The sequence below is a fragment of the Amphiura filiformis genome, chromosome 2 (genome assembly GCF_039555335.1).
Source record: "Amphiura filiformis chromosome 2, Afil_fr2py, whole genome shotgun sequence".
Lineage (NCBI taxonomy): Eukaryota > Metazoa > Echinodermata > Ophiuroidea > Amphilepidida > Amphiuridae > Amphiura > Amphiura filiformis.
The window spans coordinates 18,659,964-18,680,748 of record NC_092629.1 but is presented as its reverse complement, the minus strand read 5'-3'; the positions used below and the strand labels follow the sequence as shown (position 1 = coordinate 18,680,748).

General features: G+C 38.2%; 1 long non-coding RNA gene across 1 annotated transcript; it reads right to left on the bottom strand.

The window, feature by feature from the left end:
• Positions 1-705: 705 nt before the first annotated feature.
• On the bottom strand, positions 706-5,441 carry LOC140135534 (uncharacterized). The gene is made up of 3 exons (XR_011856534.1): positions 5,378-5,441; positions 2,364-2,479; positions 706-880 (listed from the first exon to the last, which is right to left on the bottom strand). It is a non-coding gene; the product is annotated as an uncharacterized lncRNA (long non-coding RNA).
• Between the last annotated feature and the right edge of the window lie 15,344 nt (positions 5,442-20,785).

Below are 20,785 nucleotides of genomic sequence, written 5' to 3'. Positions count from 1 at the left end.
CTCGCCGTTGGGACTTCATGGCTTTGTCGTAACTCGCCTTTAGCTTACTTTATGGGAGTAATTGAAAAATCCCTAATCTCTGTGGGGGGTAACTCGCCTTTTCTTTAAGTTGCCTTTCTTTTTAACTCGCCTTTTTTAACTTGCCTAATTACCACTGTGTCCAGGATTTGTTGACTTAAGGGGGTACTACACCCCTGGCCAAATTTATGCCTACAATGTATTTTTGCATTTTTCTCAAAAATTATAGAGCATTGGTGACAAGTATATGTAATAGATATGTATACATGTAGGGGCAAGGACTACAACTACTGTACTGAAAATTATTGATTCATTGATCAAATATTGGTTTTCCCTCATTTTTGACTGTAACTCCACAACTGTTGTCTGTGCTGAAATAAAATTTACAGTGCAGTAGTTGTGTCCTTGCCCTATAATATACATACCTTACTTGTCCCCGATGCGCTATAATTTTAAAGAAATATGCAAAAATAAGCACAAATTTGGGCAGGGGTGTAGTACCCCATTAATTGTAGTCCACATTAGCATAATTATAAATTATGAGTTCCACTGCTATGGTAAAATATCAAATTATCAGTAAGCGATGGCTACCAGGCTAGTACCAGCTAGCTAGTCCACCAAACCTAAGGGATAGGTAGGCGTAGACCTACATGTAGGCTGTAACAGCCATTGTGTTGACAATGTATTTTTCTGTCAATAGTTAAATTCACTTGAACTTAGTTGAAGCGCCGACATTCTATATGGCACAGGTGATTGCTATGGAGCATTTACTTTACACATCATCACTATATCATCATCTCGATCTGTCTCTTGCTTTAGCTTGTTGCTGCAAGTGGTTCCTTCCAATAAGTTCAAATTTCATCTGTAAAGAAATAACCAAAATATCAATTGAAAATATTTAGATGTTTTTCTTATCAAGATTTCAAAATGAACAACCTACAGATCCCCCAAAAGTGACATGGAAAGAAAAAATATCTTGGGGCCTGACTTAATAGCTCAGGCCTGACTATAAATTAGGGGCCAGTGCCACCAAGTCAGATACTATCTTGGGGCTTGAACTTGAAGTTACTATCTTGGGGGCCTGAGTTACTTAGTCGCAGTGGCGTACCGTGGCCGCCCCTTCCCCGGGGGGCTGAAGAAAAGCCAATTTTGCTGCCCCTTCCTCAACAGCCCAAAAAGGTTGCCCCAATTTTTTTTACGGTCGTTTGAAAAAGTGAAGAGCAAAAAAAACAAAAAACAAAAAAAAAAGGATTTATAGGCGTATCGCCCCAAAAGCAACACATTTTGATGTAGTACAATTTTTTCAGATTTTCCGCCCTTTTTTCTTTACTAATTCTTTTTGCCGCCCTTCTTCTTCCGCCGCCCCTCTTTTTGCCGCCCCTCCATCTTCCTGCCGCCCCTTCGATTTTGCCGCCCCCCCCGCTTTTACCCCGGGGGGCTGGCGCCCCCAAAATACGCGCGTGAGTCGGGTCCCAAGTTACCAAGTCCGGGACCCAAATTACCAGATTGGACCCAAGTTACCAAGTCAGGGATAGTATGTAGGGCCCAATGATTATTTTTTTCTTTCCATGTCACTTTGAGAGCTCCTTCCCAGGGGGGGGCTGAAGAAAATTCAATTTTGCTGCCCCTGCCTCAACAGTTTTTTTTTCCGGTGGTTTGAAAAAGTGAAGAGCAAAATTATAAGCGCTAGCGCCCTAATGGCAACACATTTTGATGTATAGTACTTGCCTGGGGTCACTCCCATTGTGGCCTGTACACCATCCGCGATAATCAACTTTTGAAAAGCACCCTAAACAACGATCTAACCCTTGGCTAAAACGATACCCTAAACAGGTAACACGCACCTGTTTCACACCCTAAATTAGGCGGGCCTTAACAGGGATTTTATTCATTGCATCAAATTTCATACCCTTAAATTTCATTTCCGCGTCCAGCAATTGCAATTTTGCTACCCTTTTTTCCAATTTTTCGACACCCTAAACACGATACGCACATATCGTGCCTACCCACAAAAACTACCCTTTTTACGCGTTTTTATTATCGCGGATGGTGTACAGGCTACAATGGAAGTGACCCTCCCCCAGGAGTACTTGTAATTTTTTCTAATTTTTTACTTTTTTTTTCCGCCCTTTTTTCTTTACCAATTCTTTTTGCCGGGCCTTCTTTCGGCGCCACTTCGATTTGGCCGCCCCCTGCTTTTACCCGGAGGTGCCCCCAATGCCCCCCCCCCCAAATACACGCATAAAATCAAACATCACTCTCTTATATCAGATTTAAGGAGAGCAGTAAAGAGCAATGCTCTTACTCTCCTCAAAAGGCAGTCCCTGGTTAATCATAGTACATACCAGCTTGTCCAGTACTGTTGAGTTCATCACTATACATTCTGATAAAAAGCCACCATCTCCTGAAAGCAGTTGCTGCACCTGTACAGTTCATATCAAGTTGACATCACTGGTATCACCTAGTTGGGAAAATTCAAGAAACAACATCTTAATTTGGAGAAACGTTTTACAAGAACAAACATGCTTTGCCTCCCGGTTTCTGAACTTGGGCTTCTCCATGCTGCAATCCTAGCCCCAGAGTTACATGGGAGGCCTAAGTACCAATTCAAAATATATTTTTGGAAATTGTTTAATTTTTACCATACCATTTATTTTTGGAAATTGTTTTACCGTACCAGAAATTGTTTTACTGCGCACCTTTTAGATAAAAGTGCAGCAAATTATTTGATCATTGCATCCCACGGTTGTTTGATGTATATAGACTTGGCTTCATTATTAAGTAAATGCAAACTATAGATGGCGCTATTTATCCTAAATCATATTTCTTTATTTGCAAGTGGTAGGTGATTAATACTGCCATTAAAACAACTGGAATAGGTGAAACAAGCAACAAGGAAATTTTATAAACATATTTATCAAACAATAAAAGGAATCATTTGTATTAAAAGCTTGAAAGAGTAATTTCCAGTAACTAAATAGCGCCACCTATTTTGTCATTAATAGATATATTTTATATCCGAAAAAGCTTTAAAAATGCTATAAAAGTGAATAATTTTGTAAAAAAAGGAGAAATTAAAGTTGAGAATGACTCAAAAGTATCTGTATACGTTAGCATGATATCACTTTTAGCTCTTTAAGCCTAACATTTGGTTGTACATGATATTTTGTTTGAAAAACTAATAAATGATCCCATCAAACAACCGTGATCCATATGTGATCATTGTGATGTGTATAGCATGCGAGTTGTGTTGAAGAGATCTATGGTGGTGCATTTGAAGTGTAACACACGTATTGCAATTTGCCCATTCATGCCTTTTAAAAGGCTAAACTATGATCAGCTTGTCATCATGTGTGAGATGGAGTCAGGACTAACTATAAAAAAAGCCCACAATTTTCCGCTTTACAAATGTCAAATTCCGCTTTTTTCCACTTTGTAAATTTTGCGATAAAAAAATTTTCACAAAAAACCCTTACGATCAAATAGGGCCTATGCGGGTGAAATGATGGTTTATTAACAATTTATTAATGTTGAATTTTGAAACTGTTTTTATTACCGGTATTTAAGGTTGGTCTGAACCCTGGAATTATGGAAACTTTCGGGCCTCATGACTTGATAAGTTCATGCTCATTTTTGGCCCAAAATCCTAAAAAAAATGTTTTTGGCCCACTTCTTTTTCGTGCATCCTACCAAAAAAATTCTTGGGCCAATTTTTTTTTTTATTAATTTTTAAAAACAAGATAAAAATATCTATGACTAGGAGCCATTTTTTTATTTTTTTGAATTTTGACCAACTTCACCAAAAATATTTGAAATTTGGGCAAAAATCAGGCTTTTTTATGATTTTTTTTGAAAATTCAGCCATTTTTTGACCATTTTTGGGGCAAATTTCGAAAGTTGGTCGAAATTCAAAAAAATGAAAAAACGGCTCCTAGATATCTAGCTTTTAAAAATTAATAAAAATTTGGCCCAAGAATTTTTTTGGTAGGATCGGAAAAGAAGTGGGCCAAAAAATTCGGAAAAGAAGTGTGCCAAAAAACAGTTTTTTGGGATTTTGGCCCAAATTTGACCTCACAGATGAACTTATCAAGTCTTTGCCATTCTAAATATGTATACTTTTATATACTTTAGACCAACAATTTAGCAGTTATGAGGCCCGAAAGTTTCCATAATTCCAGGGTTCAGACCTTAAAGGAAGTCTCCGGTAATCACAATGCCTTTATGTAAGAAAAATAAAACGAATCACATGGTTTTATTTCAACAAATTCACAGTGACCATGACCATAAAAACGAATAAAAACATCCGTCTCTCAACACGCGATATTCAAAATTCCCAGGCGCTGAATTTGTCGAGTGCAATATGACATCCCAGACAATGAAGGCTGACAACAATTAAGCACAAATAACCATCACGTCATTGCACTTAGACAATTTCGGCGCGGGAATTTTGAATATCGCGTGTTCAGAGCCGACAGTTTCTATGGTCAATATGAGTTTGTTTTAAATAAAACCATGTGTCTGATGATGTGATTCGTGAAGGCATAATGTTATGATTGCCGGAGACTCCCTTTTTTTTATTTTTTTTTAAGCTGTTTTCAGTTAATTTTTTTTTTTTTTAGCAAAACTGCTTTTTCCGTGTTTCTTCCCGAATTCTGAGATTGTCGCGGAAAATCCGCAATGCAGAAAAAACTATTGGCTTTTTAGTCAGGAGCAGGACTCATCATGGTCTATCGTGGATTGCGTACACAGCTGGGCGCAGCGCCTAATTAGTCGGAAATTATTCGGCTTTTCCTGCGCTCGTCAATAAAGTCCAAACTCAGTCACGCTCACATAAATGCACATACAATGTAAGCGTGCACCAGTCACGCATTACGCAACGCACAACTAGCATTTGATTTAAGCAAGTTACGCCCATGATTGCGCCCAACTGCGTGGCAGTGTGTGCATGGCATTCTACATGTATTATTTATTGTATATCAATACAGCACGTTGGTCGTTGTTACGAGTCGTTTTTTTTTCCGCCTTATATTAAAACTTTAGGTGCTTTCAAACATCATGTTGTCCGCCCGGGGTTGTCCGTGTCAGAGAAAACATTCACAACACATGATGAACAGTAGGAGTAGGGCATGATGATGATTGTATTTGTTATTTTGTAAATCATGTACCGTACCAGTAAATCTAAATGTCATGGCATGCACGTCACGACGGATGTTTTTTCGTGGCCTTTACTAGTCTTTAGCCTACAAATTACATTTACAATATTGAATCAGTCATGAGTCACGACACTGCTCTTGTTTTAGTGTAAATGATGCACATCCTACGTGAAAATAATTGAAATAACTTCAGCTTTTATACTTACATTGCTTACCATGCATGCATGACCACCGTGAATACCGAAGCTGTGCTGTAGTCGGTGCATGTCACTACTGTGTGGTCCCGGTGTGTGCTCTGAGTCTGAGCGGGGTTTGTGTGACGATCTTTCCTTCTCAAAATCAAGTTGAATATTGCGATCTGTCGGTGTGCAATGGCCTCAATGTGTTACAAATCCACATAAGTTTCACCATGATGACTAAAAATCGTGCAAAGTTCATTATTTTGGTTTAAAAATGGAAAAATTGTAGAAACCACTAATGGCGGACGCAACAGATTTTTTATTTTAAACATCGGCTACCAAATTGCAAGCAAAAAAGGTTTATTCCCTGCGTCGGTACTCGGCTGATTATTTTCAAACTCGCTTTATGTATAGCGAACAAAAGCTAGCCAAATCAGCCAAATGTCGGGTTTCATAAGTGTCAGATCAGGGCTCCGTTTGTCTTTATATTCCCATAGTAGCATGATATGAGATACATAGTAGCTGAAAGCAATGACGTAATCAAATTCTACTAAATATTCATTTTCACTGCTCCTGATTTGGAACGCAGAACAGTTCAGTCTTCACCAACAGCACAACCCGATGACCGTGCGTAGTTGTTGAAAGACTGAAGGATCCAGTCTACCCCAGCCTAGCACTGGTTACGTGCTCATGATAATGACAATCCAACTCCCTAAACCACCGAATGGGTTGGATGATGATGATGATGATGATGATGATGATGATGATGTTTTTTTTTTTTATGCAGCCTAGTGACACTTCTCTAGTCCCTGGCCCTGTGAGTTAGTAGTCTGTCACACACACCCCCCCCCCCACACCCCCACCCCACATCTCCACCCCCACACAAATACCCCACATGACATGTGATACATGTAGTCTTTACCTTCGGAGTTACCTGTTCAAGTTACTGTCATGGTGGTCTGGGCGAGATTTTGAAGTTTTTTGGAACTTGTCGATTGCAGTCGACTTTGGAGAGTATGACACCTTTAATGTTTTCCCTGTGAACTCTAACACACTTGAAAGTTTAGTCGCCCATCTCATTATATAAATCCCTGGGGAACCTTATTGGTTCGGGACTGATACTTAATTATATTTTGCCAAATCAAAATTTGCGGACACATAATTTTTGTCTCGCCGAAGGTATGACACTCCTAAAACTCAATTGGTTTCAGAGCGAAGTTCATTGAACTCACCGGACTGCTAAGTATTTTCATATTATTCCAAAATGGATCGAGGCGATTGCATTGAAAAAACTAATAAATAATCATAACAGTTACGTAATCAGTCGATAGTGCTGACATTTCTTTACTAGCAGACCACCGTAATTCGTCACATAGGTTTGCGTTGTAAAATAAAACCCGTGAAGTTACGCATACGGAACTAATGTTGAAGGAGACACTAGCTTGTAATCAAAGATGGCATTGGCATTTCTCCTGGGGAACACGGGGAGGGGCTAAGTGAACTTCAGGAGGTTCAAAGTTATGAAATTTCCTCAAAATTGCCGGGGTTTGCACGATCACTAACTGGGCGCCATTTGGTTTCCCATGCCTGGCCCGTGGCGCCTCCACTGCTTATAGTCTCTATAAATCTTTGGGTAAAGTCCTTTGATGGTGGCTACAAAAGCATGGTATTTGTCCAGATAATACTATCAGCTAACCAGTAAATAATAAGATAACATTCCTAAATCACATAACGCGCAACGTGAGATGAATTGAGGCGACTGCCACTTGAGATGAGCCTGGTATTTATTCCTAGCTACATGTAAAAAGAGACGCAAGTAGCAGCCAGCAAGTGCATCATTTTGACACGGTTATTCACATGTTTCATTTCTTTTTAATTTCAGATAACAAGGTTCCTATAAAGATGTTTCCTTTATGTTGAATGTTTCTTCATCGACTTTACAAAATGCCTGAATTACGATCATACACAATTACATTTCTTACTTTGTTGATAATGACCCTGGGTTTTGTATTCCTGACAAAATATTCAACGCTGACAATTGACAACAACTTTGTATCAGGTGAGAATCTATGAAAATAGTATCGTCGTTTGGTAGGACACACCTATATGTGTCATTGGCCCCTAAACATGTTTAAAGAATACCTCCTATGTAACCTCTTGACAGTTTTATTTTAAACATGTTCAAGGGCCACAAGTACATAGGAGGTTTTGTACTTGTGGCCCCACAGTGTCATCGCCCCGATATCTTCATGGCAGAAATCGACATGGTAGGTTGAATCTACCGCCACGCATGGCCATTTTGTTCCGACCTGTTTAATAGCTTTGAGACGCATAATGGGCCGAAGGACATCTGACTAAGGCTACTGACAATTGCCCGGTGATTGACCTCGCTGTGTGTGAGTCGAGCATGGTACGCCATAGGTCATATGCTTTTAGACTACCCACGATTGGCCTATATACACTGCGCTATATAATTCGGCACATATAAAATCAGAATTTGGAGTTCAAGACGCACGCTTCTTTCTCAAGACGCAAGCTAACGACTAGCATATCTGTTCAACACATATATTCAAGTGCAATGAACCACATCTGGTTTCTTTAAACGAAATCATTTACGGGAGATATTCATCATTTTCTAACCCGGTATCCAAAGATTTTCATGTGAATATCAAAATCTTGCATAGCACATTCACGTGTATCGATCCCGGGTATTGATTTTAGTATCTCTGGTGTACCAAGTAATTATTAGCCAGGCGATGTCGGTGTGGGCCCTTAAACATAGTGTAAAACAAAACTGCCAAGAGGGAACATGGATATTTTTCTTTAAACATGTTCAGGGGCCAATGACACAAGAGGTTTTCCACGCCCAACGACGTTATATATATTACTTTTTGTCTCTTCTAATCTAGCGTGGACTCACGAATAGGTCGAAATGCTGTGTGTGCTTCCACGTAAACATTAAGAGCTATCTCAAAAACGAGTAAACTCAATACTGGGCTTGTTTGTACTAATTTTAATGCATTTGTTATGGTCATGAAAATGTAAAATCCCAACATGTTTTTAAAGAACATTTTGAACTTGTCGACTGCAGTTGACTGCAGTTGCTGGGTAACCCTATTGGTTAGGGACTGATACCGGCACCTCACTTTGCTTGCTTACCCTTACATTAAATGCCCTTTTATATTTTGCCAAAACAAAATTTGCGGCCGCGAAATTTTTGTCTCGACGAAGGTATGACACTCCTAAAGCTCAATCGGTTTCAGAGAGAAGTTCATTGAACTCACCAGAGTGCTAAGTATTTTTATAAATTATTATTCCAAAATGGATCGAGGCGATTGCATTGCGGCGATTGCATTGAAAACCTAATAAATAATTCATAACAGTAGAGTTTAGTTTTTGTTTGTTTTTTGTTTTTGTTTTTTGCTGACGTCATGACACAATTTCAAGAATCTGTTTCAAGAGTAGAGTTTAGCCTCTACACAGTCTGTGTTTATACTACACGGTTGAGTGCATAGCATCATAAGAGCTGTGTGAGATCTGGCTGGTGACTAGTGGAAAATACGGCATCTGTGATTGGTTTTTGTCAAAATCCTGAATGTTCCCTTCATCCAATCAGAAAAGTTTATAATATCAAACGAAAGCTAACACTTCCGTTCCCGCTGTTAAAACACTTTCTTTCATTCCGTCAGCAGATGACGCAATTCAAGGTTTATAGCAACGGGAATGAATGTGAAAAATCTGTTGAAAACGACCTATTCAAGCACAATATTTGACCAAGATGTAAGTTTTAAAAATCAAAACCTCAAATTTTATGTCATTACATGAAAGAGCACAATTATATTGTCCATATACTAGCCTCATTCGAATGAACAATGGCCACTTCTCTTTAAATTGCAAATCGTGTGCAAAAAACTACTATTTTCGCCTGTTTTGTCATACAGTTACCCAGCAAACACACGTTTTCGACATCATTCGCAAAAGGTTATAAAAGGTTGTCAGAAAACGTTTAAATGTCGGGTTATATAAAGGGTATATAAAGAGTATAAAACGTTTTCATAACCTTAAAAATTAAATTATTTTTTTGATAATCTACTGCTCAGCAAACAAAAATGTTTTACAGAACACGTTTAAATGTCGGGTTATACATGTATAAAGGGTATAAAAACGTTTTAATAACATTTCAAAAACATTCTTGAAAACTTGATACAATACATTCTAAACAGAATGTTATTTGGGGGTTGAAAAAATATTTTGCAAAAAATGCTTTCCCCAACATATTTTCAATAACGTTTTAAAAACGTTTTCATGACCTTTATATAACCCGACATTTAAATGTTATCAAAAGGTTTTGAAAAAAACATTTTAAGAACATTTCTGTGTTTGCTGGGTTCAAATATTTTAACATAATGTTATTCAAGTATTGACACAATATTTGGCAAAATGTTTGCAAAAATAGTTTACAATAACATTTTTTGAAAACATTTAAAAATATTGTTTTTGTGTGTTTTCATACATAACGTTTTAAAACGTCATCATGACATTTATATAACCCGACATTTTAATGTTATTAAAACGTTTTTACCTAAACCAAAAGCCAAAATATAACTTATTTAAAACGTTTTTAAAACGTTTTGTGTTTTCTGGGTAGTTGTAAATTCAATGAACTATGACTTTGCTAAAGAGCGCTTACAAATTGATATGGTGATTTATGTCAATATATTCCTGTTTATTCACGATTTCCTTGGATATACATTGATTTGGAACGTCAAATTTCAGGATTGGATTGAGAAAAGTAGGCATTATTGTATGATACAAAATATCTCATCAACATGTAGGGGGGGCTGGAGGTTATCGACTGATCAGGGGCATTTAATACAGACGTTTTAAAGTAAGAAATCGTATCCCGATATCCTTTCCGCAATCAGTGTAATAGATGGTTAATAGCATCGGTTATGACCTTTATTGTTTTGACAATGTGGTTATAATTTTTTTAAATAATGGTGAATATCCATCTTAAAGGGGTGTTTGCCTGTCATTACGGTGTATTTGTATTTGTTAGGAATCATTAGAAAGCTGACTTTTTTTTTTCGTAACCCCATAAATCTTAACGCCGGATGTTTCATTTAGATGGTGTGAACAACTCAACGTAGTGAATCATGTTACTACAACCGGATGTATGGGGCATTTGTTATACACGTTTTTACTGCTCACATCAACTTAAGGGGTATAATCCACGCGTCTAGTACGCACTCGTTTCTAACTGAAATTTCTGTGAAATCTTGTCTGCGCAGTTCTTGCCGCCACGCACGCGTCAAACTAAAAACTGCGTGGAATGTGCGCCAGGCACTGGTAAGAAGTTACGCGAGAGTACCGTGTTTTCATCGCCATTTACCAATGATTTTTGTAGAAGAACGAAAGATAAACAAAGAATAAAAGAAGGAAAGAAATAATTAAAGAAATAAAGAAAGAAAAAGTTCAGGAGTGAAAGAAAGAAAGAAAGAAGGAAAGAACGAAAGAAAGAAAGAAAACTAATAAAAGGAAGAAAGAAAGAAAAGAGCTAAGGAATAAAAGGAAGATAAACAAAGAAAGACAGAGTGAAATAACAGAAAATTTAAGAATAAAGGAAACTGAAAAAATTAATGTAATCAATCAAATAAATAACAACAACAGAAAGAAGTGAGAAAGAATAAAAAGAAGAACGGAAACGAAAACAAAACAAAACAAAGACAGAAGAAGGAAAAGTAAGAAAGAATGAAGACAGAATTAAATAATGAGGGAAAAGAAAGATAAAATAATAACCAAGATAACAAAATATATAGACCTAGGCCTATAGACCTAGGCCTAATTAGATTAGGGCGAGCCCATTTCAGAAATCCAAAAAATGTATTATTTCATGGAAAAGAAAATTATGATGTAATTAAATGGTATTAGCGTTACACATCTCTCATTTGGTTACATATATAAAGTGTAACTTCGTAATGTAATGTAACACAATTTAACTCAATTTTGGTAAAGGTTGGGCAAGAGGAAATCAATAATACGTAAAAATAATATAGGCTATAGGATTATATACTATATAAATAAAACTAGGTCTATATTTTGTTCCTTAGGCATACTGTCCATTTAAACATTAACAGGCACAGTAGGCCTACGAAAAAATATATAAAAGGGATATCAAACGGCCTTTTTATTTGTCTTATTAACTAGTATTATGTAACTTATTTATTATAAAGCAGTTTCTTATTTTACTGATTATTAATATAATGAAATTATTTCAATAGTATTTTAAGGTAAAATTCTGTAATTTGAAATATATATTCACATAAAGTCAATTTTATTTTTTTAATAAAATGTCTATTTTCACATCTGAGTTACTTCGCGTGCAGCTGACTTTATAACTTATGATAAAACAAGAATGATACGTAGATCGAACCAAGTTTTCCCAGCAAACACAAAAAACGTTAAAACTTTTTAAACATTTGGGTTTTGATTTGAGTAAATTAAATGTCGGTTTATATAAAGGTTATGAAAACGTTTTAATACGTTTGTATGAAAACACACTACAATAATATTTCTAAAATGTTTTCAAAGTGTTATTGTAAAAAATATGTTTTGCAAATAGATTTTGCCAAATATTTTGTCAACACTGAAACAACATTATGTTAGAATGTTTGCAGTATAACGTTTTTGAGTGTTTTGAAAACGTTTTATACCCTTTATAACCCTTTAAATAACCCGACATTTAAACGTTTGCAACCTTTTCTAACCTTTGCGAATGATGTCGAAAATGTTTTGTGTTTGCTGGGTACCTGCCTAAAATGAGATGATATTTGAGTAATATTAATATGACTCTAAACATGATAAATAACGGGATCCGCTAATATTTAAGTTAATAATTAAAGGCCTATTCAGTGATAGCCTGCAAAAAAGTATCATTGTTTATAGGATTGCATAGGAATGAAGGATAAGTCATTAAAGTTGTCATAGGTAGGCCTATACAAGTATTTTTGCTATATGCAAAGCAACGAGAAAAAACGGCAGTATTAAGTTCAAATTCAATTCAATTTGAAATGACAGATTCATGTAAAATATCTCATTTTGTTTGTTGGTTTAACCACTTTTGGTTTTCGATTTTTGAAGAACTTCATATTGAGTGAAACTATATAACCTAATGGATACTTTGGAATCAAGAGGGTTAATAAAACCGAAGAAAATCACCCCACTGTCTTGTTTCAGGTGTTTGCGATATCACCTGCATACGCGGACAATTTAGCGCGTATGAGCTGCGACAAGTTTTTGCGAGTGACGCGCTATGATATCGCACTGGTATTTTGAACCAAAAAATATGCCATTTCCGCTCAAATTGTGAAAAAAGTAACTCGGTGACCCCCATTTTTTATTAGCTTTAATGAAACATCCTATCAGTGCGCATAGTATATCAAAAAATCAGCAAAATTGTTGGGGTAGATTTTTTGTTATAATCGAAAATATGTCTAAATTTTCCAATTTTCCATAGACGCCTGTACTAATTTTCCCCCAAAACAGCCTTTTTAAAATGGTTATTTCTCAAAAACTAGCTCGGTGACCCCTCTTTTTATTTTAGATATTCGAAGTATATCGATGAAAGGTAATTGGTACGAAGTTTAAGAAAAATTGTTGGACGGGATCTTGTATGGAGTATACCCCTTAAAAAGCGCTGCAGCAAAATACAAACACAAAATTTGGCAACATATTGTTTTAAGGTAAAGTGTGCTGAGGCTTGTGGATCAACGTCTAGACGATATGCCTGTGCGTAGCACACTATAAATCCCTGCGCCTTTTTTTTTAAAGGCTAGCAACTATTTTAAACTGTTGCGATTTGGTAGTTCACATCATCTTGTGAAAGGTAGTGAGCTTTGGCAAAAAATGCATTGATTATTTCATAACGAATGTGTAGAAGAATTATTCAAATATCACAGATATACTTTTGAAGGTCCTGTGGTTCTTGAGGTATGTTGACAGGGCTGACAACACTTTTGTAAACCGGACATAACTCATTAACAGCAATAAATCAACCAATTATATGTTTTGTAAAATGAATTTTTGCAAAACATCAAAGTGTTATTACTACAATGTCTACTTTTCTATTCATACTCTTACCATTTGTGTAATTTTATTATATTTACAGTGTCTCTAAATCTTGGAAGGACAACTCATCCCAGACTAAAACAGAATGTTTTATATCCATTTCAACCAGCAGAATTTGACCCTAAATCAAGATGGATTTTCTACAACAGAATGACCAAAACGGGAAGCAGGACTTTTGTGTCAACTCTGGTTAGAACTATACTTAAAATCATCATAAAGATATAAAAGAATTTTTACCCACATTGACCAACAACGAGACCCTGTTGGTTGCTGAAGTTTCCCATCATTTATTACCGTTTATAGTCGTCGGGCATCACCTGCACGTTGACTATAACAAATATGGTCTTCGTCAACCTCTTGGAATAGGTTCTTATCAGAGTTTTATTACGTTCGTTATGGAGACAAATCGACGCCGGAAAATTTTAGGAACTTTTCTATGGAAATTTACAATCGTACTATCGAGGAATGTGTTAATATGGCTATTCAAAGTGAAGGAGCTGGAGGTATCGGTAAATTTTGTGGCTGCCAATTGAATCACGAAATCGTCAGATTTTGTGGTTATGATAAAAAATGCCATTATGATCCAGAATTTGCATTGCATCAAGCCAAGGAAAATCTAAATGACTATATCGCTATTGGAATGACCGAATAACTGCCAGAATTCTTTAAAGTTCTGGAAAAACTTTTACCGGATCTGTTTGAAGGACTTCTTCAGGTCTATAATGAAAACGCAGCAGTTCAAAATACTATTCACAAATCAAAGACGTTTTCCAAACGACGGCCTTCAGACGAGTTCTTGGCAAAACTACGTTTTTAGGGAATATGACTTTTATTACTTTGTGAAGGAGCGATTTCGATGGCAGCAAATGAAACTCGACCGATTAGCATAATAACAGGAACTAGAAGGCTATATATTTGTACACAAATACGGCTATACCCGCATGTTATCGGTATACCCAAACTTACAGTCCTTATTTGCTGAGGACTGATAATAATAAAGAAATTGCAAAAGTCGCCTAATTGGGTGGAAAATGTGTAAAAAGTGAAAATCCAAGTCACAAGCTTTAATTTAATGCAGGTTGCACTCTCGTAGCACTTAAAATAATTGTAAAAAGTCCCCTCCCAGGGGAGTCGTCTCTCCATAGATTGCTGTTGTCAGTTTCTCTGATTTACAGTGAGGCTATGCAATATGATTTAGGGAAAACTATTCCAGAGGGAGTATGTAAATTAAATGGAACAGCCATTTCAGAGGGAGTATGTAAATTAAATGGAACAGCCTATTTTGAGGCCATTTCAGAGGGAGTATGTAAATTAAATGGAACAGCCAATGGGTATGTAATTTAAATGGAACAGCCTTAACGCTTCACGCTGGTATTTCCAATTATTATATTATAATACGGATCTGTCTGTTTCAGAGGGAGTATGTAAATTATACGGAACAGCCTTTTTTGGGGACATTTCGGAGGGAGTATGTAAATTAAAAGGAACAGCCAATGGGTATGAAATTTAACTGGAACAGCCTTAACGCTTCACGCTGGTATTTCCAATTATGATAGAATACGATCTGCCTGTTTAGTCCTACGTGTGTGGGGTGGAGGGGTGTGTGGGTGTTAGTAACAATATAATTCTCAGGTGCTATCTCTGTACATATTCTGAGCCCGGAAGCTGCTTTCTTTGATGAGAAACGGCCCGCCCTTTGTTTTATCATTTGGGGCCCTGGGGCCCATAGTATTTGACTTATGAGGCCCATGTACATAATTATGTTGAAGTATAATTCTCTAGTGCTATCAGTAGACTCAAGCTGGCCACTGTAGCTACTTTATTTACTGAGTAACGGCCGGCCCTATGTTTTAGCGTTTGGGGCCCTGGGACCAATATTATGTGATATATGGGGCTCATATGTACATATAACAATGTAATTCTCAGGTGAAATCTGTGTACAAACTCTGAGCCATAAAGCTGCCTTATATGATGAGAAACGGCCAGCCCTTTGTTTTAACATTTGGGGCCCTGGGCCCAATATATATGACTTATGGGGCTCACGTACATATGTTAAAGTATGATTCTCAAGTGCTATCAGTAGACTCAAGCTGGGCACTGTAGCTGCTTTATTTACTGATTAACGACCGGCCCTATGTTTTAGCGTTTGGGGCCCTGGGGCCCATATTATGTGACACATGGGGTTCATATATACATATAACAATATAATGCTGAAGACCTATTAGTGTACCAAATCTAAACCCTGTAGCTCCTTTATTTGCTGAGAAACGACCGGCCCTTGTTTTAACATTTGGGCCTCTGGAGCCCTACCCTAAACCATTTGGGGCCAAAATGGGCAAAAGGTAATTTACAACTTAGGGCCCATATATGTGCCACATATGAGCTCTAGTGGCCTTGCAGTTTTATAGCTAGCCTTGTCAATCTGTTGTCCCTTATTTTAACATTAGGGGCCCTGGGGCCCATAATATATGACATGTGGGGCTCATGTATAATTTTTTTATATAGAGTACTCCTGGATCTATCAGTGTACCAACTCAAGGCCCCGAGGCTGCTTCATTTAACGAGAAACAGCATGCTTTGTATTTTTACATTTGGGCCCCTGGGGCCCGTGACCTTTGATCTCTGGGGCCAAGATGGGCAAAGGATAAATCTACGGGGTAGGGCCCATAAGTGTGCCACATATGGGCCCTGTGGCCCTAGTAGTTTTAGCGCTAGCCTTGACAGAATGATGTGTTTGATGGAGGAGAAAAAGGAGAAGGAGAAGAAACCATAGACTAGAAGGCTATATATTTGTACACAAATACGGCTATACCCGCATGTTATCGGTTTACACAAACTTACAGTCCTTATTTGCTGAGGACTTAGGTTGCTGTTGTCAGTCTCTCTAATTCACAGTGAAGCTATGCAATTTGATAGATTGAAATTCACAATGTGCAATTTGATTAGGGAAAGCTATTCCAGAGGGAGTATGTAAATTAAATGGAACAGCCATTTCAGAGGGAGTATGTAAATTAAATAGAACAGCCAATGGGTATGTAATTTAACTGGAACAGCCTTAACGTTTCTGTCATCTATATTATTATAATTACGCAATTGTCTGTGAATGGGATGGGGTGGGTGTTATTAACAATATAATTCGCAGGTGCAATCTGTGTACAAACTCCGAGCCCTGAAGTTGCTTTATTTGATGATAAACGGACAGCCCTTTTTAACATTTGGGGCCCTGGCCCATAATATTTGACTTATGAGGCTCGTGTACACATGTTGAAGTATAATTCTCAAGTGCTATCAGTAGACTTAAGCTGGGCACTGTAGCTGCTTTATTTACTGAGTAACGGCTGGCCCTATGTTTTAGCGTTTGGGGCCCTGGGCCCATATTATGTGACATATGGGGCTCATATGTACATATAACAATATAATTCTCAGGTGCAGTCTGTGTACAAACTTTGAGCTTTGGTGAAAAATGGCCGGCCCTTTGATTTAACATTTGGGGCCTGGGGCCCATAATATTTGACTTATGGGGCTCTGTGCATATGTTGAAATATACTTCTCAAGTGCTATCAGCAGACTCAAGCTGGACATTGTAGCTGCTTTATTTACTGAGTAACGACCGGCCCTATGTTTTAGCGTTTGGGGCCCTGGGGCCCATATTATGTGACACATAGGGTTCATATATACATAAAACAATATAATGCTGAAGACCTATTAGTGTACCAAATCTAAACCCTGTCGCTACTTTATTTGTTGAGAAACGACCGGCCCTTTGTTTTAACATTTGGGCGTCTGGGGCCCCTAGCCTTAAACATCTGGGGCCAAAATGGGCAGAAGACACATTACAACTTAGGCCCATACATGTGCCACATATGAGCCCTAGTGCCCTTGTAGTTTTATAGCTAGCCTTGTTAACCTGTTGCCCCTTATTTTAACATTTGGGGCCCTGGGGCCCATAATATATGACATATGGGACTCATGTATACTTGTATATATAGAGTACCCCTGGCTCTATCAGTGTACCAACTCAGGGCCCGAGGCTGCTTCATTTAATGAGAAACCGCATGCTTTGTATTTTTACATTTGGGCCCCTGGGGCCCGTGACCTTTGACCTCTGGCGTTGAGATTTGCAAAGGATAAATGTACGGGGTAGGGCCCATAAGTGTACTACATATGGGCCCTGGGGCCCTTGTAGTTTTAGCGCTAGCTTTGTCAATCTGTTACCCCTTGTTTTAACATTTGGGGCCCTGGGGCCCATAATATATGACATATGGGGTTCAAGTATACTTGTATATATAGAGTACCCCTGGGGCTATCAGTGTACCAACTCAGGCCCCTGAGGCTGCTTCATTTGATGAGAAACGGCATGCTTTGTATTTTTACATTTGGGCCCCTGGGGCCTGTGACCTTGACCTCTGGGGCCAAGATGGGCAAAGGATAAATCTACAGGGTAGGGCCCATAAGTGTACCACATATGGGCCCTGTGGCCCTTGTAGTTTTAGCGCTAGCCTTGACAGAATGTTGTGTTTGATGGAGGAAAAGGAGAAGGAGGAGAAGAAACCATAGAATGGCAATATACCCGTTCATGCTTCGCATACGGGTATAAATGGCACTAGAAGGCTATATATTTGTACACAAATACGGCTATACCTGCATGTTATCGGTTTACACAAACTTACAGTCCTTATTTGCTGAGGACTTAGGTTGCTGTTGTCAGTCTCTCAAATTCACAGTGAAGCTATGCAATTCGATGGATTGAAATTCACAATACGCAATTTGATTAGGGGAAAGCTATTCCAGATGGAGTGTGTAAATTAAATGGAACAGCCATTCCAGAGGGAGTATGTAAATCAAATGGAACAGCTATTTTGGGACCATTTCAGAGAGAGTATGTAAATTAAATGGAACAGCCAAAGGTATGTAATTTAAATTGAACAGTCTTAACGCTTCACACATAGTATTTCCAATCACCATATATAATTATTATAATATGCTATTGAAATTCACAATATGCAATTTGATTAGGGGAAAGCTATTCCAAAGGGAGTATGTAAATTAAATGGAACAGCCATTTCAGAGGGAGTATGTAAATTAAATGGAACAGCCTATTTTGTGGCCATTCCAGAGGGAATATGTAAATTAAATGGAACAGCTATTTTGGGACCATTTCAGAGAGAGTATGTAAATTAAATGGAACAGCCAAAGGTATGTAATTTAAATGGAACAGTCTTAATGCTTCACACATAGTATTTCCAATCACCATCTATAATTATTATAATACGCTATTGAAATTCACAATATGCAATTTGATTAGGGAAAGCTATTCCAGAGGGAGTATGTAAATTAAATGGAACAGCCTATTTTGTGGCCATTCCAGAGGGAGTATGTAAATTAAATAGAGCAGCCAATGGGTATGCAATTTAACTGGAACAGCCGTAACGTTTATGTTATCTGTATTATAATTACGCTATTGTCTGTGAATCTGTTTAGTCCTACGTGTATGGGGTGGGATGGGATGGGTGTTATTAACAATATAATTCTCAGGTGCAATCTGTGTACAAACTCTGAGCCCTGAAGCTGCTTTATTTGATGATAAACGGACAGCCCTTTTTTAACATTTGGGCCCCTGGGGCCCATAATATTTGACTTATGAGGCTCATGTACATATGTTGAAGTATAATTGCTATCAGTAGACTCAAGCTGGGCACTGTAGCTGCTTTATTTACTGAGTAACGGCTGGCCCTATGTTTTAGCGTTTTGGGCCCTGGGGCCAATGGTGTGACATATGGGGCTTTATTTGATGAAAAACGGCCGGGCCTTTGCTTTAACATTTGGGGCCTGGGGCCCATAATATTTGACTTATGGGGCTCATGTGCGTATGTTGAAATATAATTCTCAAGTGCTATCAGCAGACTCAAGCTGGACATTGTAGCTGCTTTCTTTATTGAATAACGACCGGCCCTATGTTTTAGCTTTTGGGGCCCTGGGGCCCATATTATGTGACGCATGGGGTCTCATATACATATAACAATATAATGCTAAAGACCTGTTAGTGTACCAAATCTGAACCCTGTAGCTCCTTTATTTGCTGAGAAACGACCGGCCCTTTGTTTTAACATTTGGGCCTCTGGGGCCCTAGACTTAATTAAACATCTGGGGCCAAAATGGGCAAAAGGCAATTTTCAACTTAGGGCCCATACATGTGCCACATATGAGCTCTAGTGCCCTTGTAGTTTTATAGCTAGCCTTGTCAATCTGTTGCCCCTTATTTTAACATTTGGGGCCCTGGGGCCCATAATATATAACATGTGGGGCTTATGTATACTTGTGTATTATATAGAGTACCACTGGATCTATCAGTGAACCAACTCAGGGCCCTGAGGCTGCTTCATTTAATGAGAAACAGCATGCTTTGTATTTTTACACTTGGGCCCCTGGGGCCCGTGACCTTTGACCTCTGGGGCCAAGATGTGCAAATGATAAATCTACGGGGTAGGGCCCATAAGTGTACCACATATGGGCCTTGGGGCCCTTGTAGTTTTAGCGCTAGCCCTGCCAATCTGTTGCCCCTTATTTTACCATTTGGGGCCCTGGGGCCCATAATATATGACATGTGGGGCTCATGTATACTTGTATATATAGAGTACCCCTGGGGCTATCATTGTACCAACTCAGGGCCCTGAGGCTGCTTCATTTGATGAGAAACGGCATGCTTTGTATTTTTACATTTGGGCCCCTGGGGCCCGTGACCTTGACCTCTGGGGCCAAAATGGGCAAAGGATAAATCTACGGGGTAGGGCCCATAAGTGTGCCACATATGGGCCCTGTGGCCCTTGTAGTTTTAGCGCTAGCCTTGACAGAATGATGTGTTTGATGGAAAAGGAGGAAAAGGAGAAGGAGAAGAAACCATAGAATGGCAATATACCCGTTCATGCTTCGCATACGGGTATAAATATACCCGTTCATGCTTCGCATGCGGGTATAAAGAGTGAAAAGTGAGCAACAGTTATAGTTTTGTTGTGTGTAAGTGTTTTAGGTGGTGGGGTGGGGTGGGGGTGGTGGTGTCAGCAAAACTTTCAACTCTCACGCATTTTCACGATTTGGGGCAGTTTCTAACGCTCTCACGACACGACAGTAAAGTAAAATCTCACGCATTGTTGTAATCTCACGCATCGACAAAATAAATATATTTCAAGAATAAAATTGCTATACCAGCACCCAAAAAGCGTTTTGGACATTAAAGGTTATAGGCCCTATAAAGGGTATTAATCCTCTTCATAACATTCAAAAATATTTTTTGAAAACGTACTGCACAAT